Below are 27847 nucleotides of genomic sequence, written 5' to 3' on the forward strand. Positions count from 1 at the left end.
CTTGTCGACCTTGCCTGCTCTATCTACCTGAGCAACTACTACATAACGTGCCACATGGTGCGGTAATATGCAACTGCAATGCAAAGTGTGCACGTATCTACGCTACGCGGTGCGCATATCACATCGTGTGACTCCTTGCGCGCTAGGACGCGTGTATAGGGCATTAACTCTCAAAGTAATTACTTTACGTCACATATTGTAATTTACGAATTGTAGACGGTGACTTTTCATGTCATATGCACTTGGAATGAAGTCTGAGGGTGGCACCAGTTTCGAGGTATGGGTTCCCAAAGTTTGCAACGAAATGCATTGGTGTTCCAGTAACTTTCGAGCTTCAGTGCATAAAAAGACGCTTTGTTAAAAATCACCAGCCCTTCCCCTGTCAAGAAAATAGGGGTAACCGAAGCTTATCGTGTGTGTATCCGACCTTCCTGGTGATTTCCTTTCTTTCTTTATCTCTGCCTTGCTTTCTCTCGTTCTCGCTCTCTTTCTTTCTCTCTCTCGTTTCTTTTTTCTTTCTTTCTATTTCTCTCTCTCTTTCTGTCTCTCTTTCTTGCTTTCTCTCTCTTTCTCTCTTTTTGTCCTTGGTATGTGCCATTGAGCTTGGACCCTTTCTGCACTGCCACCAGGATCGGCCCACTTTTCAGCGTACCACCACCACCACCGCCGACACTTGTGAGCCTATAAAGCTTCGCTTAAAAAGTAAGTAGAACAACAGTGCACTTTTACGGCAAGTTTCACTGCGCTTATCTCAGTACTGGTGCTAGTTTCAAAATTCGTAGCAAGTGCATGTGCCTTGTGAAATCACTTGCTTCAATTGATGTATTTCATTATGTGCTCTAAAGTAATTAGTTAACAAGCTAATTATTAAAATTTTGTTAATTAGTCAATCATGCGCATTGGTTTTCAGTTTAAGTAATGTATGCATCCAAGAGGCATACAGTACATTCGAAGAATACATTATATGCAGCTCGGTAAGTAGATTTGTGCTAATTTCCACGGACGATTTTTTAATCAATTTGTTATTGTTAAAATGAAACACCCAGAATACTAAGTCAGACTCATCGTATCAAAACTGGTTGCACTGATACATTTCTTTTCCTCGGGTAAAACTGCGCCGATTTGCGTGTTAGCTACCTTAGTACTTACGTTATGACAAGGAACGTCTCGACAGACAAGAAGGCGTTCAGTTGGACAGTGAACAAGAAGTCCTCCTGTATCCGCCTGAGGAAACGAATCATGTTGGCTGAAAAAAAAAGAAAAATAGGAGAAAATCACACATACAGAAAGTGAGTTAAACTGCTGCTCACACTTGCAGAATACTCTCTCAACGCTCAATATACCGGGTGTTTCAGCGAAGACTTTAGGCGATTATAAAACGCAAAGAAATTAAGAAACAGTGTTTTCGTAACAAGTCTTTCGCGGTGGCGAACGTTAGGACGCACGTGTTAATCGACAATTGATGGACCAATTAAGTAAAGTTTACTCATTCATTTTTAATTAACAACTACAGGCATTGTAATCGCCACATTGAAGCTTGCCAGATCGTAAAGCCAGCCCACTTGCTAGACGCCATGAGCCCAGCAACTGTTTCGAGAAATACGCCCTCAGAATGAGTGGCGAAGTGCACTGCTGTTCTAGTTAACGCTTATTGGCTGGCCGAAAAAACGACGACAAAGATCAAACGAGCACATCGCACCATATCCATAATTCAATGGAGATATCCACAATGAAGGCACATTAAGATATAATGAAAGCAAGTACAACCCTCGCCCTCTTTTTCCCAAAAGGTCAGGGAACAAGACAAGACAGGGCAGACAAGAAAGACAAAACACAACGGTTCCGCACTGCCCGCACCCATGCGTCTTCTTGCGACTTACAGCTGGCGTGCAGGTCCCGAAGCATATGGCTGTGCCCCAGAACGACCCACGTAGCAGAGAAGACGCGCACGCCGTGAATGAACCCAAGCCTGTTGGAGTAGTCGCCCCAGTTGGGCATATCCATCAGTTTCTTGAACGCCCTTCGAAGAGAGACCGACTGTACCGAGTCGGACAGGTAGGCTGCGCAAGAAAGAGAACCGCCTGTTAGCGAACGGTATGTTAACAACCCGATGGTAGCTCCGTGCTGCGGCTAAGAAAACTGCCTTCGTGCCGCCAAGTTAATGAACTGCGTCGTGTCGTAGCCTGGCGTGAAAGCAACCCCAGACTAATTGTCCGATTTTGCTGTGCAAGACGAAAGTGCTCTTTATCTATATTTTCCCGAGAGGCAGCTGTAATGTCACAGCATGACCGGTTTTCTAACGTTATAACTTTCTAACGCTATAAGAAGGGTACGTGTACCTAACCTGCCTTCCAGAGAATAGAGCCCGTACAGGTAATTTAGATTCTGCCCTTACACAGTAGGACCGCGTAACGAGCGTCTTATTTCTTATTACTATTTAATGAAATCATACACACTCAATTCGAAACAGAAAAAAAAAGCAGCACGATGGCAACTGTTTCCTGAAAGTGACGTCGCACCTACCTGCTCGAGGAAGAGAGAAATAAAGACGAAAAAAAAAAAGTTATCTAAGGATGTAAGACAAACAAGTCCATGCGCTAAAACCATTGTTGTGTGCATACAGACGTCAGTAAGGACGATTCTAATCCCGCACGCTAACACATATTACTGCTCCGCAGGCGGCTCTTCAATTAGAGATGCACTGAAATAAATGCCACAAATAACTTGCGCGCTTCAATTACCGGGATTTTCTTTCATGTAGGCGTAGTGGAAAATGAAGCGGCTAATGGACTTTCTCGCCATGCTCGAGAACTCAGGCCAACAAACAAGGCTCCTATAGAAACCCTCAACGTCTTATAAAACAAGCCGTCGCCTGTCATTTGCAATCGTTACGGTCACCGCCACCTCTGCAATCCTGTGTGACGAAGAGACTGAGCAGGCCAGAGGCCTTCCTGCTGTACCGACTCCGCACGGCGTCAGCTTGTACTCCAGCATGATTGTAAGACTGCACTACCCGCGTCGCCATTATGTGCGATTTGTAAGACTCAGAGTGGCGTTGAACGCTATTTGTTGGAGTGTCCTGAACTCGCTACAGAGCGGAAATTTCTGTTTGAGTCATTCAGCGTCGAAGCGCTCCACACGCTATGTAATGCGGACGCCATGATGTTTCCGCGAGTACACCGAACATTCAGGATCGAACTGTTCCGGCTCCTGAAGTTCCTAAAACTGACGTGGCCTTAGCTTAGGATTAGTAACGGTCGGAAGACTGATCTCAGGGTGCTGTGTCGTGTAAGTTGGCGCTACTGCGTGGCATCGTGAGGGGCTGGATGGCTCGCCAGCGCTGCGTTTGTGGCGTGTGACACCTCTAACCAGCCATGGTGAGGCAGTGGCTTTGGAGTTGCATTGCTAAACCCGAGGGCGCGGGATGAAATCCTGGCCGCGGCGGCCGCATTTTGATGCGGGAGAAATGCAAAAACACCCGTGTACCGTGCATTGGGTGCACGTTAGGGGAACCCCAGGTGGTCAAAATTAATCCGCGGAGTCCAACACTACAGCGTTCCTTATGATCATATCATGGTTTTCGCACGTGAAACCCAATATATATGTATTTTTGATCCACCTTGTTGTGCGCGTCGTAATGTTTTACCCGTCTCGCGCCGCGCTTCTGAACAATGACGCACTGAATGACTAGCCTATCGATTTTACGATTAAACAAATAATTTCGAATGTATCAGTAAATTACTCTTCTACATTGCAAAAAAAAAAACAGAGAGAAAAAACAACAACAAAAAGCTGCTACCATGAAAGTATGCTTGGTAAGCGAACAAAAGACGGAATAATAAATATGGTGGCGCGCCGCTTTGAAGTTCCCGCACTATCGCGCCATGATGTCAGAGATTTCGAGTTAATTTTTATCGGTAAAGATGGACTCTACGTTGTATTCTAAACGAGACACGGACTGATCATAGCAAGTTTCAAGAACATTTACTGAGCAACAACGACCCAATTACGAATGAAAAAACACCAACTTTGAAATCCGTGACGTTATGCATACGTACCGGCACCGCTGTTTCGGCACAACATTTGATATACAGAATTTGTGACCATCCATCCATATCCTCTTCCAATAATTATCTTACTATCGCAAAGTTGACGCAAACATAGTATTGAAAGAATATTTTATCAATCTAAAGTGATTTAGTGTTTCGTTGTATTGTCCCATTGAACTTTCCTGGAGGGCGGCTCTCGGGAGGAACAATTGCCGGCAAGTTTCCCAAGGTTAGATCCGCCTGCAGCCAACAACAAAATCCTCCTCCTCTTTCTATAGTTCATCCGCTCGAAGCAGGAATTAAAGAAACCAAACGTTTTCTCACTTATGAATGGGTGGTATTTAGGTTCCTTGATTTCTTCCGTCGACAGCATCGTCCTGTAGATGTCGTAGGCAGGTCCCGAAGAGAATAAAGGCTGTCCACAGCACGAATAGGCACCTGCATAGGCGTTTGTAAGGGAGGGATTTTTAAGTCGTTACGCGCACAGAAAATATCTCTAGTAAAGGTGAAAATATGAAAGCAGCATGATTATGGCTGCTGAGACGCGATTACACGACGATGTCATTTGTAAACGTTCAAAAAGCGTATCTTAATTATGACGTTAATAAAAAAGTAAAAAAAAAAGTTTGTTGACAAGGAAAAGAGAACAGAATTAACGAGGCACGAATCGACTCTCGTGCCCAGTTGCAACGTGATAGACAGCACGGCCACTGTCGCTCGATAGAATTTTCAACGAGTGGTCCGGGCCACTGCTATAGACGAGAATTTCCAGCACTTCTAGAAGGCAGCCATCATTTGCCGAGGACTGCGAGAACTGGCGGAGAGAATGAAAAAAAAAAAAAAAAAAAAAACAAGCGAGAGAATGCTCCAGCCTGTTCTTATAGCTGCTTGCCGCCAGTGTTTGCTCGCCATGACTTTGTCGTCAGCTGCCCCGTCGTCAAATTGACAGCCCAGCGCGATGCTGCGCCGACAGCTGGCGACAGGGACCGAGAAAGTGTGCTTGCTCTAATACCCGTGCCACACGGGCAAAGTAAAGTGCACTTTGAGCGAGTGCACTTCGCGGCTAGTGTCATTCACAGGCTGCCACACGGGAACGCTTAGTGACACTCACTGCACTGCGCACTCGCCGGCGAGTGTGTTCGGCGAACTCACTTCGCGGCGGCGAAGTGTCTTGCCTCGTTAGCAATGCTTAGAAGATACATAAAGTGATATTGAAAGAAGAGTCAGGAGTAATTTTTAATAACATTGTTTTAAATTGCTAACGTTACAAGATAATAAAATGTGCCACACCGCACAAAAACAACAAGAACAGCAAAAAAACTACTCTCGCTCTCGGGCTGTTGCACGACCACGCCGGATAATGACTGCGCAGTTGTTTGGCGGATCGAGTCGTTTTGACTGTTGCTGGTCAAGTTGCCGTCGTTGCCGGCACTTATAAAGGTGGATTGTAAATGTTGTTTCTAACAATAATAAACCGTTTTCGTGCAGACATCTTTATATTAATAAATATATGCTTTCCCGTCTGACTCCCGGTCGCCATGGCCATCAATTTGAAAGAACACTTTTCTTTCCCGTGTAGCAGCGCACCGCCAAAGTGACACTCAGCGCGCTGAAGTGCACTCGCTCAAAGTGCACTTTACTTTGCCCGTTTGGCACGGGTATAAATTATTGTGGGCCGCGATTTTTTAGCGATGCCTTCCGCTCGATGCTATGCCACTCTTATCATCCACTCTTCACGGCCAGCTGATCTCATTGATAACGCGGGCGGAGCGTCGTGCCGGCCATTGAAGAAGCACGAAAAACAATATAGCCCCGGAAGAGGCAACGTCCCAAAATAGCTGCTCACTTTCCGATGCTATTCCTTATCGCTCTTTTCGGGCTTCGTCAGTGGTCAGAGCGGCGCCCCGTTCGCGTTATCAATGAGATCAGCTGGTCGTGAACGGCAGATGATAAGAGGGGATATAATCAAGCGGAATGCATTACTACCAGATCACGGCCCTGGTCCATACAGTGAAAGGAATCGGGGATCAAACGAAAGTTCCAGAAGCAGCCAGACGTGCTCGTTAGGCGTCACTTCTTTATGAGTAACGCCACCTCGCACTAAGTACTTGTGGCTTTATTATTATTATTATTATTATTATTATTATTATTATTATTATTATTATTATTATTATTATTATTATTATTATTATAGGTGGCTCAAGGGTAACGTATTCATCGGGACTTACACAATTAGAGTTTGCCGTTGATCCAACTTTACTGGCTCCTCGACCTTGCACCATTGGGCCGTGATATTAAGGTCGAGTTCACCGACAACTGCATGAGCAATAAATACAGAAGAAAACTCACGTTTAGAAAAATTGGTCAAATAATAATAAATAAATAAATAAATAAATAAATAAATAAATAAATAAATAAATAAATAAATAAATAAATAAATAAATAAATAAATAAATAAATAAATATTCAGATCCCGCGCACAGTGGGAACATGTGTAAGCGAAGCTTTCATGATCCGACAAGATTGAACGGTGCATCGCGATAAGAAACGTGCAGAGAAGTTTGGCGACAAACGCATCCAGTAACGGTCATCAGCCATGGTGGCGTACGTTGCAGAAGAAAGATAAGTTTTGTTCGAGGCTAACATTCTGGAGCTTTCACTTTCGGTGACATTATCATCTTCGCGAGATTTCGCTTGACTCGGCACTGCACCCGTCGAAGTAGAACGGCCGAAAGCGCTCCTGGCACTGTACGAAGATAACAAAGTTGGCACACAGTGTTCCGACCACTGACTGCTAAAGTATGGTGGCGAGAGTGGTCAGCGAGACAGCCAGGTGACAACGACTACAGCACGCGAAATCGCGGAGTTCAGCTCTCTAAACACAGCTCTCTAACATAGCTTTCACTAACTATCTCGGAAGCTTTCAAACTTTCGCAAAGGTTATAGGGATGCATAACGTCTGCTAGAATAAGAAGTGAATTACTTTTCTCTCTATTTAACAAGAAAGAAACTACGTATTATGCGCCATGTGGCAGAAGGCAAAGAAAAAAGAAACATACAACCGCACTGCTCAGTCTGGTTTAGGAATGACAAAATGCGCGCAATGAGACGTGCACGCGTCTATAGTTTCCAAGAGACTAAAAGCAGTGATCAAGCTTCACTAGGTACAGCATTCAGCACGAATGTCAGGTCATCGAAAGGGCTCGAAATCGAAAGTTCCCAATGCGATAGCGTAAAAGCTCACGTAAGAAGGCGGTGCACACTTACAGTGGTCAATGATGACTTGGACGTCCTCCTGATGACAGATGGAAGGTAAACAAACGCCGTACTTGAGAAGCGGGATCAAAGACACGAACTCCTTGTCGGCCACTCGTGAAATGTTTCCGATATACTGTTGAACGAGGCAGAAGGAACAAACAAGGCAACGCAGTTAAAGAAACAGCCTCGGTTTGGACCTTGAGGAAGTGACCAGACGAAACGTCTCCGCAACAAGGATTATACTACAGAGATAGTTACCTACGGGAGTGTTTTTGCGGCACTCGATGTAGGCATTATTTCTCGTGTTCGTACATTTAATTTAAGCACTGCGTGAAATTATGCTCATATCTATGCTATTTTTCAGGTGTTGATGTTCATGTGTTGCAGAATCACTGTGTCACACTGTCTACTATGTATTACTCGTGTGTGTGTGTGTATTCCAAAAAGGGTCGTACTCACATAGGTTGCTGTTTAATGAGAAATATCGTTCTTAAAAACACTTTTCTACTCATTTGCTGCGGATAAAAGCAAAGATTTTATGAAATTTGCAATAATACGTTGCTGCAGTGGATGCATAATATTATGTCGTATCTAGCTTTAGTGCCTAACGTGCCTATTTCGTGTCAATATTAAGATCATTTTCTTCGAATACGCTTAAAATATGCGCTCTGATAAGATGTCAGTCTGCCATAAAACATGCAAATAAAGATAAATAAAAAGAGATGTTACAAGGCTGCACCTGAGTGATGTTCACCTCCACAATATTACAGGCACCGGTATATATTGAAGGCTCATACATGAAAGCTGTCGCAAGCAGTCGGTTCTTTCGACTTCGTTCTCTTTATCAGCACTTGCCTAATTCACCGCATTGCCACAGCGACAAGTAGTGGGCTAAACACAGCTGCAGCTCCTCCCTATTTGCAATTCTCTGACGTCTCTCTACAACGTTGTGCGTGATTGACCCTCAGGGGTCTAGAATGACCTTGGTATGCAGGTATAACTCGTGGAAATTTGTAACTTCTTCAGCTGGTCAAGATTTTTTTTTTTTTAACGCTTCGAACTAACTCTTCACTTGAAGAGACGCTATGCAAGAGAAACACTGCTTTTTGTTAAAGTGTGATTTACTAAGTACCGAATCATTGCCATGCGCGGTTAAAGGCGGGTATATAGGGAATACCCCCTGTATAATGCAGACACTCACCTCGAGCTTCTGGTGCTTGAGGAACTTGTCGGCGATTTTGTACACCGTAGGTGGCAGGTCAGAACCGTCGTGGTACATGTGTATCATGCAGTACCTGCCCTGGAACAGGTTCTCGTTGTGCCTAATGCCCAGGACACTGTTCGTACGCGCCGTAGGCAGCGATGCGGCCCTGGGTCGCGCCTGCGTGCGGCTTGCCGATGGCGTCCACCACTGTTGCGATAAAACAGAAAGAACAAGAATTCAGAGAGATCTATTAGGCGTCAACACCTATGTAGGGAAACAATGCCAGAGACTGGTCCCGTGCGTCATGCTATTTGGCACAGCATGTGAATCACTGGTATACGGTTTGAGTGAGAACATGCTGCTGATTCAAACTATTTAGACAGCCCCATGTGGGTCACTGCTACGCCACCCACCACAGACATATATCTTCAAGCCATGCGTTCAGGCTAACTGTGCGCAGTTGGTACTGAAGGTACACCACATGGTTTTCGACCGCTATGAACTTCGTTTGATCCTTTGGTCGAACGTACACGCGCAACAAAGTCTTGACACAGTTTCGAGCGTGTACCTGTGTAATTTGTCTGCGCAAGCAGACTTCTAAATGTAGCTGCTCTACATCATAATGACGGGCGTATATAATGATCTGCCCGATCTTTGCCCCTCTCAACGTACCCATTTGTAGTTGCCCCAAAGAATTATCGAAATGACATTGAGGAAAATGCTCTTTCACTGTACAGTAAACATTATAGAATTAGTTTTTTTTGTGTGTGTGACGCGCATTGTTATCACTTTGCTACATACCCAAGTGAAATGCTATAGCCGGAGCATCAGTGGCGATGCACTGCAATGTGTACAGTTTGCAGACTTGTGATCGAAGATAATGTGAGGAAATAAACTTATCGGCTGCGCGTCCAACTTTGGGAAAACGTCACAATTAGCTTTTATTTGCGACTTCGCGAGCACGCGTCATGCTATCGGTGAGTGAGAGAAACATGTTTAGCTTGGTACGCGTCTCGAAAGTTTCAAATAATAGCTGGGCACCCGCCGTGGTTGTGCAGTGGCTTGGGCGTTGCGCTCCCGAGCCCGAGGGCCTTGGAACGAATCCCGGCCCCATCGGCCGCATTTCATTGGGGGCGGAATACAACAAACGCCCGTGTACTGTGCATTGGGTGCACTAACAACGTTGTAGTTTTGACACGTAAGACCCCAGAATTTAATTTTACTTATTGTGCTTACTTGTTTACTATTTCTGCTATGGGGAATGCGGTTCTCTTGTACCCCCATCGTTAAGTCAACTTTATTTGCGTCCCCTAGGTGATGAATCATATCTGGGAAACACCATCACGTAGACTGCTTTACATATTTCCTTATAAGTTGCCGTGCCGTAAAAGCCCGCCTTTCCCCGTCGCGACGTGATTTTCGTTGTCGTTGCCAAATGTGCCGGCCAATATCAAGCGCTCGATGCCCAGCGTTTTCATATGCTTAGCTTTTCAGTACCCGAGGCAAGGAGAAACGCGACAGCAGGTGAGTGCCGACCGAAATTAGCTAATTGACGGCAGATTGAATTCCGTGCACACAGGCCCACCATTCCTTCTACAGCTTATCTCGCTTGTAGTACCACTCAGACCCGTATTTTTGTTCATTATTCTTTCTCATATTTACGTGGATTTGTACACATTTAGACCCCAATTCTTTTCTTTAAAAAATTGTGGGCCCTGTCCAGAGTCAGGTAAGTTACACTATTATGACGCATGATATACTGCGGTCTCGCCAAGCAAATTACGTTCAGTGTCGGCGACCAAGAGTTTCTCTGCAAGGTAATGCTATCTGCGGTGTTTAGTTACCGATAGCTAGGCGGCCTTAAGCGCGTGAATCGAGCAGTCGAGTATCAATCGAGTGCTTCAAAGATTTTTTTCTTTCTTTCTTTCTTTCTTTCAATTGTCATCGGAAGTTAATATTGAACAAAACAAATGGTAACGAAAAAGTCACAGGCCTGCGCGGCACACGCAGCACAGTCACAGCGTAAGCTGGTGGAGCGGCTTAAGAGTAGCAATTTCGGCACCACGCAAAACAGGGTCTTCGCGGCAAAGTCTCTTCGCCTCGTTTTGACGAGAGCAATCTCAGCGGTCCGCCCGGCGTCGACGGCGAGCTGCGGTTTGTAATGCACTCTGCACAGCAGTCTGCTGAGCCCGATGATGCTTGGTTGTAGCCGTGCACGTAGCTCTACAATTCGCTTCTTCAGCAGCGGTTCGTACCTTGCGAGGAGAAGCCATAACGTGTACCGAACAGGCAACGCGAATACGTGGCGCACATCTCACATCGGGATCGCGTTTATTGTCCGCCTCGTCTGAATCGCACCTCGTTGTCTGCGCCTGTGCACGCGGCTTTTGCAGGCGCCTTAACTAGATGGCGCCGCCATACTGGCGGAGGCTCCGGTCGTCTGCGCCTGCGGGCCTGCCTAGGGCGCGTTTATAGGGCCTTTTTCTGACGCTGATAGCAGCCACTTGTGTTTGTTTACCCGATTTTTGAACTTTCATTGGACTGCCTAGCGTGTGTGAATTTGTTTTTCATGTGTGTATGTATGCAACGCAACTAATTTTCGCATATAATTACTAATATTTCCATGCAATAAAGAAAAAAAAAGCGCTTGCGTGGCTCAGTGGTAAAGTATCCGACTTCCACGCAGCGGGCCTGGGTTCGATCCCGGCGGAGACCGGGTACTTTTTTTTCGCATTTCGGGCTATAGCGGATACGCGGCGGCGGCGGCGGACAACAATGCGAACCGAAACGACTATTAGAATGAGCCCATAACAGCTTACGCTGTAAAAAGGCGGATGCATACGACGCGACCAACATTGCCGGTCTTGAAGATAAGAGCACGGCCTTTTTTTTTTTTTTTGCCTTCCTCTTTCGCCCCCGCATGCCTCCATGCGGGGGCGAAATACTACATGCCTCCATAATGTGTCTTCTGCTCGGGGATGTGTTCTTTATCGAATACGGATGGGTACCGTGTGAAACAAGTGGTATACGTGGGGAAGTATAGCTTGCTGTAGAAACGCTTGACGCGGGCCGTATAGGGAGGTCAGCTCAATACGCGCATATCAGCGTGCGCCCGGAGGGAAACGATGTCTCTGTGCGTATAAATCGCATTATGAGAGAGAAAGCTTACGTAAACGGAAAACGAAAGCGAAGGAAAACAATAATAAACACATTTCAGGCATTCGCGTTTTCAATCGCCGCGTCACTGTGGCTGCTGACCTGCTCGATTTGAGATAATTTTGACACCGGTTGCAGTGGTTCGGTGGCTATGGCCTTGCGCTGCTGAGCACAAGTTTGCGGGTTTGTTTCTCGGCCGCGAGTGTTGAATTCTGATGGGGGCGGAATGTAAAGACGCTCGTATACCGTTGCATGGCTAAAGAACCCCGATTGACCTCACTTGATCCGGAGCCCTCGACTATACAGTCCCTCATACAGTCCCTCTCTACAGTCCCTCATTACGTCTCTCGTAACCCAGTGTGCAGTTACGGGACGTTAAACCCCACATTTTTTAGGTCATTTTGATACACCGACCTTAACATCTGACCTGATGCGCAGAACGGAGCATGTATCACCCCCCCCCCCCAAAAAAAAAAAAAAAAAAAAAAAAGAAAAACTTCGGCAAAGTTCTGACTGGTGTTGCAGAAGTCACGGGGTGGTTCTTTTTTTTTTTTTTTTTTTCGTTGCGGGGTGCTTTATTCCGTCGCGACGATAGATTGAATTTTTCACAAGTACTGCTCCAGGAGGGCAGGTGTAAGCGGCAAATGGAGGCCTCAGGAGGGCACCTGAGATTATAATGAAGCTGGCGGGGCAGGATCTCCAGGGCACCCAAGGAGCAGCGGGGGGATCAAAGCTGGAAGCAGGGTGGTCCGTGGGTTGTGGCCGCCGAGGCCGGAGCGTAACACGGGGTGTTCGCATACACCTCTGGCCCGCTCTGGCCTCGGCTTGCCCCAACCAATGGACCAATCCGGGTTCTTGCTTTGGTGTCAGCGTTGCCGCATTGTTGTCCTGGAGTTGCCGTCAATAATACGAAATAATGACACGTTGTTGCAACTAGTAAAAACACGATTGAAGAAATGTAATTACGCCCATCCACCAACTTGTGCCCTCTGCGGGAGCTCAGTGGCTATAGTTTTCTTCCGCTGGCTTCGAAGTCGCGGCGAGCGACATACGGGATTGCTATCGACCGTGGCGATAGCAATCTAGTATGTGGTTGAGTTCAAGGAAGCGCGCTTTTCCGCATGTGCACGCCCACGGCTATTACGCCGATGTCTATGCACGGTGCGCAGCAGTTTTGGAAGCGTTGTATGTCACCGCTCTTCGGCCAAGACGGGTGTTTTTATGGTGTCAGAGGACGGTGAACTGGAAGATCCCAAGACACTTATCTACAGAGGCCCAGAGTTTGTTATTCATGTTGTATTTAGCGCCCCCAGACAATGGACGACACACTAAGTAAAAGAAGGAACGACAAGTATGTGTGCTATCTTCCGATTTTATTTCGAAAACTGACGCGCATTTAAATCATATTGCGCGATTTCCGGATACAACCCCGTGTTCACGATACATATGAAAAGCACGTAAAAGCAGATAAATGGAACCGAATCATGATGTGTAGACGTGTCACATAGGCTAAGATAACCGGAGCGATTCATGGCCAGAGGTAATCAATTTTATTTTTGCGAAAGCGGTACAGAAACCAGTCAGCAAAGGTAGAACCAATAAATCACGCAGGTATAATATAAATTCGTGTCCTTTTTGAATAAGATTATTTGAACTTAGCGCACGTGTATGTTGCCTTCTTTTTTTCTGTCTGCCGGGACAGCGAGTTTGCTTACTGGAGTCGATGGAAATCTCTCACATCTGAGTGCCCGAGGGGAACATTAATTAAACCCTTTTCCAGGTATAAGACGAGGAAGAACTCTTGGCGAAGTATCGTGTTTCTATACGGTCTATCGGTGCTGTAGCTATATAGTGGTGGAGTTGAGAATGGAGTCAAATGCTGACAACAGATATGCATCCAGCACACGTCAATGCCGAGTTGTTATTGTGGCAAGCGTGCTCTTCCTTGTCCCTCAGTCTGACGCACTGCAAAAACAGACGCACAATAGGCACAATTTGTTGGAATCCTACCTGCCCGCAGCCATCTAGGAGGCTTAACAAACGCATTCGTAAACATGCACCAACGAAAAAGGCTTGCCCGCGTACTACTGTCATACGAAGACCAAAAACACTCATCATCATCAGCCTATATGTCCACTGCAGGACGAAGGCCTCTCCCTGTGATCTCCAATTACCCCTGTCTTGCGCTAGCTGATTCCAGCTCCCTAGCTGATTCCAGGTAATACGTTACAAATGCAAACGCCGGATGATATTCGAAAAGGTTGCGGCCACAGGCAACCCTGCATCAAAAATATGAAGAAAAAAAAAACAACTCATTTCTCTGTCTCTACAAGTAACTTCCTGTGTTTATTGATTGCGGCACTCGCATACGCGCAAACATTAGAAATTCGAAGCGTGATTCGCTTTGCCTCCGCTCAGTCAAGGGCAGGGAAAAAAATTAAAACGACTTTCCGCTTCTATACTATACCGACATCCATTTTCTTTCCTTGTATCAATCGAGCCAATTGCTCTGCGCGTCACGAATCAGAGGCGCGTGCTATAGCTATCGATCGCTGGCGCGTGGCAGCTGTCCCGTGTACGCCTGGTCACACGAGGCCATGCGCATGAATAACAAGCGGAAGCTCAGACGCGGAAAGCCGGTGCAATCCTGAACTCTGTATGCGTGTGCATGCCACGCCGCTTCTCCGTCTTGAATAGTTTCGTCGAAGTGCGGCTCTTCATTTTATTCCGCGATTATGCGTGTGTACGCCCGAAGGGGTATGCACTTCGTAAACGGCTTCTGATGGCGCACGCTTAGAAAGAGTCGATGTGTGGTGCGTCGGTTTGCTTGTAGAAGGTCGTCCACATTTAGAATACATATGTTATTAGCAAAAAAATTATTATGGGGTTTTACGTACTAAAATCACGATCTGATTATGAGGCACGCTGTAGTGGGGGACTCCGGATTAATTTTGACCACCTGGGGTTCTTTACCGTGCCCCTAAATCTAAGTACACGGGCGTTTTTGCATTTCGCCCCCATCGAAATGCGGTCGCCGCGGCAGGGATACGATCCCGCTACCTCTTACTTAGCAGCGTAACACCATAGCGGCTAATACACTACGGCGGGTCTACGTCATTAGTACTGAAGCGTTCATAGTGCAGCTTCAGGTTGGCATGGAATCCGGCAGACTAATTAAGAGAGCAAATTGGCTTAGTCGGATTGGATTCATGGTAACAAACAAAACTCAGCGCCAACAACAAAATACTATGTCGCGTCGTCGACTCCTTCCTTTGCATTTTGTCTTATTGCTGAGTTTTGTTTGTTACCAGCAGACTAGTTTTTTTTATCAATAGGTATCCGCATCAGGCGTTGTCTGAGGCACGTTTACCAAACGACGTAGAAGACTTGCTAAACCTATTTATACTGGCTTGAATACTAGGCCTTTACCTTAACATGGACGACCCTATACACGACGTCACTCGCTGGAGAAAGGCCTGGCCGGTATGTACACTTTTAATGGGCCCCTAAACCACTCTGAAGTCGAGATATTGTCATATAATGGCAGCTGGGCTCCACAGTTGAATGAGTATACTGGCGCAAACATGTTAAGCAATGTTGCCAAAATAACAGTCAAAGGCGTTTGATGAAATAACGACTAAACGTGACCAGCGCGGTTTCTCGCTCGTTTTCGGTACTTTCTCCACAGGCGCCCTGTGCTCGACAACTCCATGTTTTGTGGCGAACGCTAATGGTCGCATCTGCACATCAGAAGAAAGGCTCCTCTATTGCCGCCCCTAATCAGATTCATCCGTGCGACGCCGACTCAATGAAAGCTTCTCGGAAAGATCAGTGGCGCAGAATGGGCGAGCCCTTCTGCGAACACAAAGCCGGCTACCGTTACGTCGCTATCGACCCTCACCGAGCGACCAATAGAAAACCTTTTATGCAACATCACGATGTAGTGATGCTCACGATGACGTGAGAATCATCACGCGATAATCAGGACGCGGTGATTTCGTGCACTAGGTGCTGCGAACGGGATATCGATCTGCGACACTAGTTAAAAATATAATGTGCGATTCACGTTCTCGCGATATTACGAGCACTGCGGGGAAAAAGAAAACAACGACATCACGTTACGCAGTAATTTTAATTATCGCCTAATTATAACACAAACCTAGTTGAATGCGTTGTAGTCATAGAAATTACGCCATCAACAAGCTGAACAGGCTTGGCAACGATGGCGCGCCGACTTCCTCTACGTAACATCAATGCCCTGCTGATAATGGGCGATGCAGTTCTACGCCACGAGAGAGGGGAATGTGAACTCTAGAGCCGCGAGAATTCTATTCGAGGCGCTGAACTCTCATTATGATTGCATTGTGAAGTTTCAGCGACTTTGGATTGTGTTGCAGGGCCCCTTTAAGGCGTTATCGCTTTCGCCACGTGTGGGGTTGCCAACCGGGCGCGACACCATGGTTGCCCTTTTTTCCTTTAGTCTTTCCTTCTCTGTCTCTCTGTTGCGTCTCGTGGAGGAGTTCTTGGTCACGTCGGTTCTGGTACTATGATTCGAACTACGGCAACCGGCCAACCAGTGGGTGTTACAATAGGGAAACTATAGACTTAGTTCTTTGGTCGGTGAATGAAAGCCGGTTTTGCATGACTTATGACACACTCAAAAGCACTGAAAAGAAAAATATTCACCTGAAAAAAAAAGTGTGGCTGAAAACGCTTTTTACTTAGCTTTGCTAAATTAATTATTTAATTATTTAATTATATATTGAGGAGGGGCTCACGGAAATAGAGCAGTTACTCTGGCACTTACGTTTATGGTTTTGTGCCCACACGTGCGGGGACGGGAGAGTCAGAAGACACTCCGTACGACTGGAAAATCAGCGTGTGCGAAGTATGAAAAAAAATTGTAGTGTTGCCAATAATGACAAAGCTGCGACGCGATAGTTGGCATCGCATAATAATATCGCATGGAATAAAATACGTAGTTAAATCTTGCACTGATTCAACTCGTATCGGTTCGAGTAAACATTCAAACACGTACTGAAATTCTTAACGTAGTGCGCGAAACATTCAACACTTCAAAGACGTACGCAAGCCAGACATTTTTCGATGTTGTTGTTGTTGTTCTTGTTCTTGACCAGAGTTGCGACCACTCAGGTCAAAAACAATCTGTCCCACTGTGGGTACATATCCGCATTGGGGGATTGGTTATTAATCGCCTTGTTAAATTCGACTCTAGTCCGCGCTGTCTTCTTTTGTGGAGGATGGCGCTCCGCGGATTTTAAACAAGTGTGGAGACGTGGCTTGTTCCTTCTCTTTCCTATCCTGCCTTTCACTTCTTACAATTGCCTTGCTTTGAATTCTTTCTACTGCATAAAAGTAACGGGAACGCCCATTTATTTTGTCCCATACTTTGGGAAATAATACCTCGAAACTGGTGCCATCCTGGAAATTCATTTCAAGTGGATGCACCTAGCAAACTCACCGGCTACAATTCATAGATTGCAATATGCGCCGCCCCTCTGAACAATTCAGCTCAAGGACTGGAATTATGTTATCTGACAGGGGCGATCTAGAAAAAGAAAATTCCACAAAACTGAAAAATGGTCACCCCGTACAGCAGTGGTGCGCACTATCCTGTTTTCCCAACAACAGGCGATTCATAGAACAGAAAGCTGACGAATTCTAGCAGCCCTCGCGCCATTCTTGAGACTGCATGCGTGTCGACATGACACGTGCTTCCTGAGAAACTGACGCATCAGAAACACGTGGTCCATGGACAGCTTGTGACGATGTAAGACACAATGAGCTCTCGTACAGCGGTAGCCGTTCCGCGGGGCTTCCGTTTTCCCGGGCGAAAACACAAGAGCGGAACAATGTCCGCGCGATGTCGCACTGGCGCTAAGCCTTCGTGCCCTCCTGTCGGGCCGCGGCTGCCCCGCGGCGCGCGATGACGGTCGCTCGAGTATGACGCTCGCACGCGCGTGGTACTCGTCCACTCATCGGCCCCACCGCGGGGGATTTACCGCCCCGTTCTCTGTACAGCGAGCACTACATATATAGTCGCCGCTGCTCTGGCAAGAGAGCGCTGGTGGTCGTGGACGAGTGTAGCTCTTTTTTGCCGAACCCTCGAATCTCTCGCGCGCGTCCTTTCTTCTCGGACATTCGGCGCGACGTCATTCATGCGTGGAAGTGTAAATAGAGGCCGATAGGAATCGCGGAATGCGTAACTGGTCGCTCGCCCGCCGGCTGCGCGTGTCCGCGGCCGCGCGGTGGGCGCGCGTCCTTCACGCCCCGGCGATCTCCTTTCAGTCGCCTCTCATTTTTGGAGATAAGTCGCTGGCGACGGTGACGACGACGATCCATTCGCCTGCGGCATCCCCCATATACCCGTCCGTATTATGCCCTCGATTCACGAACCCGGCGTCTAATCCTCTGTCATCTGAGTGATGAATTCCCTGCGCTGTCACCAGCTCGCCGATGCGTCGCCGCCGACCGGTATATGTTTACTATCTGTATATACAGTCATGCGCACGACAACGCGCCTTGTTAAATCCGCCATAAAGAAAGGGTATGCCACGAAAGAGTAACGCGCGTGACACTCAATAGACTAGATTTCTGTGCGAAGAAATCTGTCCACTGAAAAGGATGAATAGTGGTAACGTGTTGTTGACGGAGAAGCAACGATAGCTTTTTAACTGATCCCAGTGGCGGCCGCTTACTTCCTGCTTATTGTTTCTTGTTTTTGTTTCCTCCTCTCTCTCTCTCATACTTCAAACGAGTTGTTTGTGGTAACGAGGGGAGATAAAATAGGAGAATAGCTATGTGATGGAAATTGATCCGCTTTAAGAATCAATATGGCTGTAGAACGGTTCATGCTCCAGCGGTTACGTTTCTTTTATTAAATGTAGTTAAGGAGAGGTTGGTGCCTATATGTGGCGCCGGCTACTCCTCTTCTCTGATATCATAGTTGTCCTCATAAAGTGTCAAAAATCACAAAACTGGACTAAGAACCACATGTACAAACATTCACGTACTAAGTCTTAACTGCAATATAAATAAATGTTCACGCAACAGAAGAGTTCACACAACATAAATACTCACAAAACTGAAGTGTTCACACGCAACACATGAGTTCACAAAGCATAAATGTTCACAAAACCAAGATGTTCACACAGATGATGTTGGGCACTTGCAAATTAGGTCCCTCTTGAATGCCGCGCTCTAAATACAACAGTCTTTTACGCAGACACAAATGCTACATGAACACGAAGACACAATAAACATGTAATCAAGAGTGCCTGTTAATAATAACAATGCCAGCAATAACTGATATCTGACTTAGTATTTTTTGATATTTTTGATTCCTCCGAAAATTGTACTAAGGCACGTGCAGCAATGTTTTGTAGTTTTTCTGTCGGCCATGGACCCAAAATTTTTCCTATGGATAGTGGTCATCTATCCAAGACATGTAGTTTTTCTGAAAGCTTCTTACGGGGAGCATCATGTTTTTTACAGTGTAGAAGAAGGGGTTCTACGTCTTTTTCAACCTCTCCACATGAGCATGTATCACTATTAGTTTTTCTTATCTTATACAGGAAGCTTTTAGTATAGGCAGTGCCTAGCCGAAGCCTATGTACTGTTGTTTCAACCGATCGGTTAATTTTAAACAAAATATTGAATTCTATTCCAGGATCAATATTATATAATTGAGAGTTCTGCGCATCATTTATGAACCAAGTTTCCTCGGACAATTTACCGCATAGTTTGTTCAATAAACAACGCGCATCACTCGTTGCTAGAGGAACTGGTGATAATTCATTTTTTTGATGAGCAGCACGTGACATGTGATCAGCCGTTACATTTCCTATGATTTCACAGTGACTTGGAATCCACTGGAAAGTTATGTCGTGTTGTAGATCTTTCGCTATGGCGTATGTCTTCTGTATTTCGTATGCCAATGTGCTGTTTGTTTTTCTTAAGCTGATTTCATTTAAGCTCAGCAATGAAGCTTGCGAATCACTCAGAGCTACCCAGCGAAGAGGTCCTGAATGCTGACATATGTAACGTAAAGCAGAAAGTATTGCGTAAAGTTCTGCCGTTGTGGACGTTGTAAATTGGAAAATCTTATAAGCTCTTTTCTCTTGGTATGCAGGTATATAAAACGCGGATGTAGAGCTTTGTTTCCAGCATGATCCATCGGTATATACGTGAATGCGATCTACGTAGTTAATGTAAAGATGTGATAAAGTTAATTGCTTTATTGCAACTACGGGCATGTCACATTTACGATATATTCCAGGAATTGAAGAGACTATTTATGGAATTGCAAGTCGCCATGGGGGATGAGTTGCGCATGCAGGCCAGTATTCGTAAGCAGGTAATAAGTTTTTGCACCGCCGTATTTCATCATGTATGCGTGCAGCGGTTCTACTTTGAAGGTCTTGGCATAGTGGATGATTATCGTGTTGTGTTGCCAAACTAAAAAAGTGACGACAAGTTTCCGTAAATCTTAGTGCATGAAAAGTTTGTTGGCGGGACTCAGCAATTACCAAAGCACTGGCAGATGCACGGGGAACGCCAAGACATATGCGAAAGCTTCTGGCCAACAATCTTTGAATTGTTTCCTCTACATTACGGGTTAGTCCATGTAGTACAGGGGCAGAGTATGGTATTCTTTGTCTAATGATCGCCGAGTAAATGCGTAATAAAGAAGAGGTTGAACTACCCCATCTCACTCCAACAAATCGACGAAGAATGTTGATTAGGGAGTTGACTTTCTCTTCTAATGCTTTTATTTGGGGAGCCCATGATAGCCGTCTGTCTATAATAATACCCAAGAACTTGTGTTGTCGCACAAGTTGCAAATTTTGAGAGTCTAGCACGAGCTGGAATCTCTTGAGGCATTTCCTTGTAAAAGGATGTACAGCAGTTTTCTCAAGTGAAGTAATCATACCTCTACTTTTCAAAAAATCATTAATCACTGTTAGGACAACTTGCAACTTTTGCTGAACGGCTTGAGTACTCGTGTCAGATGCCCATATGCACAAGTCGTCTGCATATAGTGAATAATTCAAGGTAACAGGCAAGATATGGGGTAATTCAGCCATAACACAGGTAAATAAAAATGGACTGGAGTACACTACCTTGTGGAACGCCTTGATTCACTTTATGCTCTGTGCTTTTTCAGCAGTTTCAATATAGATTTTCCTGTCTCTTAAGAATTCCGCAATCCATCTCAGTGTGCGGCCAACTTATGCCCAAATGAATTAACCCGTGCAGTACGTGAGTGTGGCTGGCTGTGTCAAATGCACGCTTTATGTCTAGAAACACTGCAATGGTGATTCTTCCACAGTTCCTTTCATGATCTACGTATGTAACAAGATCTAAAATAGCGTCCATCGTACACCGGCGCCTGCGGAAGCCCGCCATATTTTCGGGCAGTGCGTTGGTGCATTCTGTCCACCACTGAAGCCTAGCATCAATAATCTTTTCCATAAGTTTACAAGCGCAACTTGTCAGGCTTACAGGACGGAAAGAATCTATCGATAAAGGAGTTTTACCCGGTTTTAGTATCGGAACCACTCGCGCAATTTTCCAAGAAGGAGGAAGACATGTGTTGTTCAAGCGTGTCTTGGATCAGTAACTTTAGTGGTACTCCCGGACGTAGGTTGTCGCCGCGGACAAATCCATGGAGCACGCAGAAACATTCCGCTCTATGCTGCTATAAATATACCTCCCAGATCTCACCACGTTCCACACGACAATTAACAACCTCTCGCTCTCTGTCGCTCGCCTCCTCCTTTCAGCATCAATTTTAGCGTCCAATTGAGCCTCCCTATTGTTTGCTTTTATTCTGATCATCACCAGCGGTTGTGTAAGAGAACCCATTGTTTCAGCTTCGACAACGTGGTTTCCTAGCCTGTATTTTGCACCTGGCTGAAGACAATTATGGACGCTGCCCGGCGAGCGGCGTACCGAGGTTCATGCAGCTATATTTCCTCGGCGTGCGTGGGCACCGCGGCTCAAAGAGAGGTGCGAGTGTAAACAAAGGTTCTGAAAATACAGATGAAGTTAGAATAATTCGAAATTTTGATAAATTAGAACGGCTTTGTATCAGTGAAAGGTTACGGTGTGAGACCGAAGGAAAGGCTGTGTCCTGCAGAAGGTTGGCGTCACCAGCTCGTCAATATCAATGCATTAGATGGCTCCCTTAGCCACGGGATGCAGGGTGAGTTCTTGGGTGTCACAGATGACACCCCTACAAGAACTGTATACGTAGTTTTTGCCAACGACGTAGCACTTAGGCCTCGCTGCATACTTGCTTTTATAGTCTTATTTTTTTTTCTAGAGTCAGAACACGCAGTGTAAATGTATTGAACTTTTACAGAGCAGGTGGGTTATACACAGTCTCACGCTTGGGCCCCATTTGAAGTTTGGGCAAGAGAGAGAAAAAGAAAAGGATGGTGGCGTCACTGTAGCCTACTGCATCACTCTCTCCTGAATCTCTGGACCATTTTCACAGAGCAAATCGCAAATAAGAAATTGCTGCCTGACGTAAAGCGGTCGTACATTTGGTGTTCTCTTGGGTAACAAGACGACGAAGTGAAACAAAGAAAAATGCTGATGTCTCAATAAGGCAGCTGTCGTGTTTTTTTTTTTTTTTGCATCACCATTTTTTCGACACCCCCTGATTGATATCGAAAAACGGGGTAGGGTATATTTCACGTACCCGCAGTGGGGTACGTGAAACCTCTTTTGCGTGCTGCAGACGGTGTGGGGGCTCTAGGGGTACAGAAATGACGTAGACAAATTGGGCGGCTTCATGCTTGCCAAAACCCGGATATGATATTGAGGCACGCCGTAGTGGGGGACTCCGGATTAATTTTGACCAGCTGGAGTACTTTAACGTGTACCCAATGCACGGTATACACGGGCTTTCTTGGATTGCGCCCCCTATCGAAATGCGGCGGCCTCAATTCGATCCCGCGCCCTCGGGCTTATAAAGTAACGAAATGCACAAGTTCATGCGTTAGAAAGCTTACATGACTCACTTATGTTACAGCTAGTGGACGTGTTACGGTTTAATTCTGCAATCGTGCTCGCTGCAAAGATATAAACGATAATGCTATAATATATTTTCGTTACATGCCGTTACAAGTGGCTCTCCGCTATCAAGAGCCCCGATGCCGGGGCGCAACTATGGGCTGTCCAGAGGGCCCACGATGCGGCGGTCGGGCATGGCCTGACTGTCCCAACGTGGGAGCGGCCCGCTGCGCGCTGAGTCGCGTACCTCAGGACGTTCATTAAAGTTTTACATCCATCCATCCATCCATGCCGTTTTAGCAAGTGACCCCCGTCTTACCGATTTCAAAGACATTTCACGTCAATAACCTCCCAATCGCGTCAACCTTCACCTCCTTTCTTTCCTTCATCGATAAATCCATCTTGCTACCGTTCGGTTATCGCGCAAGCAGAAAGCGACCAGTGGCTCTCGCTTTTCCCGCTTGTTTGTATATATAGCGGCGCGGCGGCGGCACGCGCCGCCTTGGACCGTCTCGGCCGTCCCGTAAATCGTGCTCTATACACGCCACGACAACTCGCGCAACCGAGCGTCAACAGCGCGAGACGGAGAGGAAAACTCAACTGCGGGCCCTCATCGCTCGCGCAGGTCCGCGTGTTAAAGGATTACGACGCCCCCGGCCAGCCTATATCGCGCACGCACCTCCTCAGAAGACATCTCGACTGAGCGAACGGCTGGCTGTCCGCGCCGCTGACGGCTTGGCGGGATTTATGCGCCACTTAAGCACGACGGGCCCGCTTCTTCCTTCGGTGTCATCGTTACGGCCGCCGCGGGAAACACACGGCGAGCGTCGGGCGCCGTTAGTTGTCCGCTCTGGCCTTCGATCAAGTTCCTTCGCCGCCATGCGATCGATGTCCTAACGGTTTGTCCCGTCGATATGACCAGTAGCTGTTCCGTTCCCTGTGACTATGCGTTTACCTTTCTCTCTCTCTCTTGCCACCGTGCCCTGTGTGGTTGCTTGTTCGCGGCGTGCTAATTTATTAGCTGTAATATATTCTTATGTTCTTATTAATTGGCTCTTCAAAAGCGCCGTCATTTGTTCATGGTGGACTTAAGCTACCTTCAAGTTGTAATATACATCTTCGTTTTGATACCTTTTTCCTCCCCGTCCCTTTTCCCCATGTGTAGAGTAGCAGGCCAGACCAAGTTACAGCCCAGGCCGACCTCTCTGCCTTTCTGTAAATAAAAGTTTCTATCTCTCTCTCTTTTGTTTTGATACTACGCCTAAAGTGGCTGTATGGATTGAGCAAAGCTTCTATACATCATTTAACCAGTCAATCCGGCCTAACGTGACTCACGAATGGAAATACAGTGACCTGGGCCGGTGTTTTGTAGCGATGCGTTATGCTTTATTCTATACTAGTCTTATCATCCACCGCTCACGGCCGGCTGATCCCGTTGATAACGCGAGTGGACCGTCGCTCTGACCACTGACAAAGCGCGATAAGCGAGAAAAGCCATTAGCACCCGAAAGGCATCGCTACAAAATACCGGCCCTCACTGAGATGTGTATATTTGAACTGAACTTCTTGTCTCCTTTAATGTGCTATTCCAGGAGTTGTTGTTCCTGTACCTTTTTTTTTTTAAATTTTTTTCCACGTTTCGTCATGTTTTTCTGAGAATTGTCGACTGTTACCGTGCCTCACGGTGGGCGATATAACCATTTCTGCAATTATTTGCGTGGTTAATGGTAATCACGGTTCTCAATTTACTACTGCGCCGAACACATATACAGTGTGTTTCAGTTAACTCGGGCCAAACCTTAAAAATATGCAAGTGCTACGTAGCTGGACAGAACCAAGGTAATGTTGTTTGCCCTCGCTTGGAGATACTCAGACTATTTTGTTTCAATCCGCCTAATTAGATAATTAGCGTTAATTAATTATTCAACTTCTCAATTATTATAATTGGATGAAAAGTGTCAATGAGAAAATTGAAGAGCAACATGAGAAACTGCCGATACGGCTTTCTGTTGCTCAATACGTGCTACATAAAAGCATTTTTCCCAGCGGGAAAGAAGCCCGCGAACACGCAAAATTGACGCGCGACTGGCCACTCGAGGCACTTTGCGTGTATTCGCGGGCTTCTTTCACGCTCGTAAAAACACTTTTATGTAGCACGGATTGTGCAACAGAAACCTTTATCGGCAGTTTCTCATGTTGCCCTACAATTTTCTCATTGCCACTTTTCATCTAATTATAATAATTTACAAGTTGATTAATTAATTAACGCTAATTATCTAATTGCTCTGATTGCAATTAGCAGAAAGGTATACTTGCTACCCCTAAATTATGTACCTAACGCGAGTGGTTTGGCGCACATGTAAAGTGGAGAATTGCGGCAAAGCAGGTGACCTTAAATTAATAATACGAAGCACGCGCGCATAAGATATAGTATTTCTAGGTCTGTGACTGTTTTCTCATGGGCCTAAATTCTCGAACAGCGTATACATCATGATAGAAGCGTCATGTCGTTTTCCATAAAGCGCGTTTACGACAGCGGACACTTCACAGCACCCACTTGCAAGCGTATTCAAGATTGCCTGCATTAGATATACCAGAAACGTACCAAGGTTAGTTGACAACAAATGGACGTTCAGTGTTATGTGTACCTGTAGTTCTGAAATGTTCAACACTCAGCTGCACCCCAAATATACAAGACAAATTTGAAGCGCTCTCGTCGTATTAATCTCGCTTTGGGCCTGTCTTTTTATTATAATTAATTTTATAGCACAGTTTTGTCTGTTATGAAGTCACCCTGTTTCTACGTATTTGCCCGTTATTCCGTTTATTGAATTCGCTCTCTGGAGAATAATATTAGTACTTGTTCTTGATTTTTTATTATTTTATTATTTTTATTTTCCCCCAATTTGGGATGGTTTGTACGCCGTTGAGAGTGTCTTACACAGAAGCCCACGTGCAAACACATGGCGCTTTTTGCTTCCGAATTTTGCGGTACCTCACCACCATATTAGAAATACTGTGTGCAATTTAGGCTTTGTATGGTCGTAAAATTTTTAAACTAGGGATACTGAAGTAGTTGTTCGCAAACTGATGGGTTTGAAGTTTTACACCTTCTTTTTAAAGGTTATTTAATGCCACCGAGTGGCTTTAAGAAATGGCGTAGTGGAGGGCGGTTCTGTATTACTTTTTTTACCGGCTGCGCTTCGTAAACGTGAGTTTAAATCTAAGTGCTTTAGCGTTTTTGCATTCCGTCTCCACCACAACATGACCGCTGCAGCCGGAAATCGAACCCACGATCTCGTGCTCAGCAGCCGAACTTTATAACCAATGATCCTGCACCGAAGTGAACTAATCGTAAATACATAATGAGGAGGTAAAGAGCAATGAAATCAGCAGTTCATTCCGCCTAGCGAGGAAAAGACCTTCACTTTTCGCTATCACCGAGAACGCAAAGGCCACTATGTTTTTGTTTGTTTGTGTTGTTTTATGAAATACTATTGAAGATCGCCTTTTTTTTATTCATCCTACTGCTTCCACTCCAATCCATTTTGGATAACAAGAACACATGTGGAATCGTACAACCTGAGTTCATCAAATACTATGAGATGAGCATGACAAACTGTGAGACTTCACGAGGTCAAGGCCTCACAGTTTATCACGCGCGCAGCCTGCTCGCGCAAGGGATTGGGATCGCGCGATGAGTTGCAACACACATCCTGTATGGACGTTATCCAGAGCAAGAACACACATGCATCAAAAGAAAACGGCGCCTACAGTGACATTTGCATTTCAAGAGCGGAATAAGAAAGAACACAGTGTAATAAACAATTACCCGCGCTGGCTTTAATCTACAACAACCAAGGGGAAATCAGAGGCCCACACTTGTTCCATAACTGTGCATTATTCTTGAACATCTAGTGAGGGCTGACAAAAGCGAATAAGCGTAGCCAGCTAGAGTAAGGGAAGCTGTAGTGCCAACAGTGACAACAAGACAGACCCCAGTTACTCACTACCACGAGAATTAAAAATGCACTAAACGTTTGCCGCGAATGAAATGGACTCACGCCTTCAGCTCGTTTTAGTACTTTCACGTGAGCACCATGGCTCTGGAAAAAAAAAAAAAAAAGAAAAAAAAAAGAGCAAAACGCCACACGCCGGGCCGGCACTCACTTTCTACGGCCCAGATGTCGAAGTTTTGCAAGGCCGGGCCGATCTTCATGAGCGATCCGATACAGCCCGTTGAAAGGCGCTGGTCGTAGATGAGCTCGCTGACCATGGGGTAGAACTCCTTCATCATGATTCGCGTGATCCGTTCGGACAGGGAGTCGAAAGCCTCCTTGATGGGGTCCGGCTTTGCCGTCGTCGTGGTCGTCGAAGTCCGGCCGACAGAGAGGCCCGTCACAGGCACAGCGTGCGTGGAATTGCCGGCCAGCTGCGCCGAAGCGAACGACGAGGTGGCCACGAGGAGCAGGAGGAGACCGCGAGAGCATCTCAGCTGCTCTGATCTGAGGGCCGTCATGGTGCGACGAAGTTCGGAGGCGGATGCGGGCGCACGCAAGGGGGTTCCACGACGGTCGCGCACGCGCTAGCCCGTGCCGGCAAGGGGTTCGCTAGTCCTGGAACCACCGGCGTCCGCCACAGATGGTCGAATGAACACGGGGCGACTTTCAGACTCGGAATAATGGACTCGGAACTGGCGATGAATTTACGTCAGCCCGGCCGCTACAGAGGGGGGTGACGGGAAAGGCAGAGCGGGGGAAGGCCCCGCGACGACGTGCCTTCTCCTCCCCCCCACCACAGCCGTTACCGTGTCGTCGGCGCTTCCCGCGGCGCGTGCCGACGGCGGGGGACCTTGGTGGCGGTCAGCGCGTGCTGCTACCGCTGCTGCGCCTGTTGCCGTTGAACTTGACCAATCGCCAGCTTCGGGAGAAAGGCGGCCCGTGCATGGGGCACGCGCACGCGTCTTCGACGTCAGCCGATACGCTGGCATTGAGCGCTCGTGTGGTGCGCCCCGTTCTCGCTGTGACGCCAGCACTAGTGAGACTTTTCCTCAGTGATAGCTTTCGGCAAGAGGGGAAAAAAAAAATAAAGGACGACTGTGCCGAACAACACACCACGCCACAGGGCGTGTGGCCCA

General features: G+C 46.4%; 1 long non-coding RNA gene across 1 annotated transcript; it reads right to left on the reverse strand.

The window, feature by feature from the left end:
- LOC119436773 (uncharacterized) lies at positions 1–27486 on the reverse strand. Its single transcript, XR_005189115.2, has 7 exons — positions 26881–27486; positions 8509–8718; positions 7317–7440; positions 6278–6365; positions 4374–4487; positions 1881–2060; positions 1–1246 (listed from the first exon to the last, which is right to left on the reverse strand). It is a non-coding gene; the product is annotated as an uncharacterized LOC119436773 (long non-coding RNA).
- Positions 27487–27847: the final 361 nt, after the last annotated feature.

Source organism: Dermacentor silvarum, chromosome 1 (assembly GCF_013339745.2).
Source record: "Dermacentor silvarum isolate Dsil-2018 chromosome 1, BIME_Dsil_1.4, whole genome shotgun sequence".
Classification (NCBI taxonomy): Eukaryota; Metazoa; Arthropoda; class Arachnida; order Ixodida; family Ixodidae; genus Dermacentor; species Dermacentor silvarum.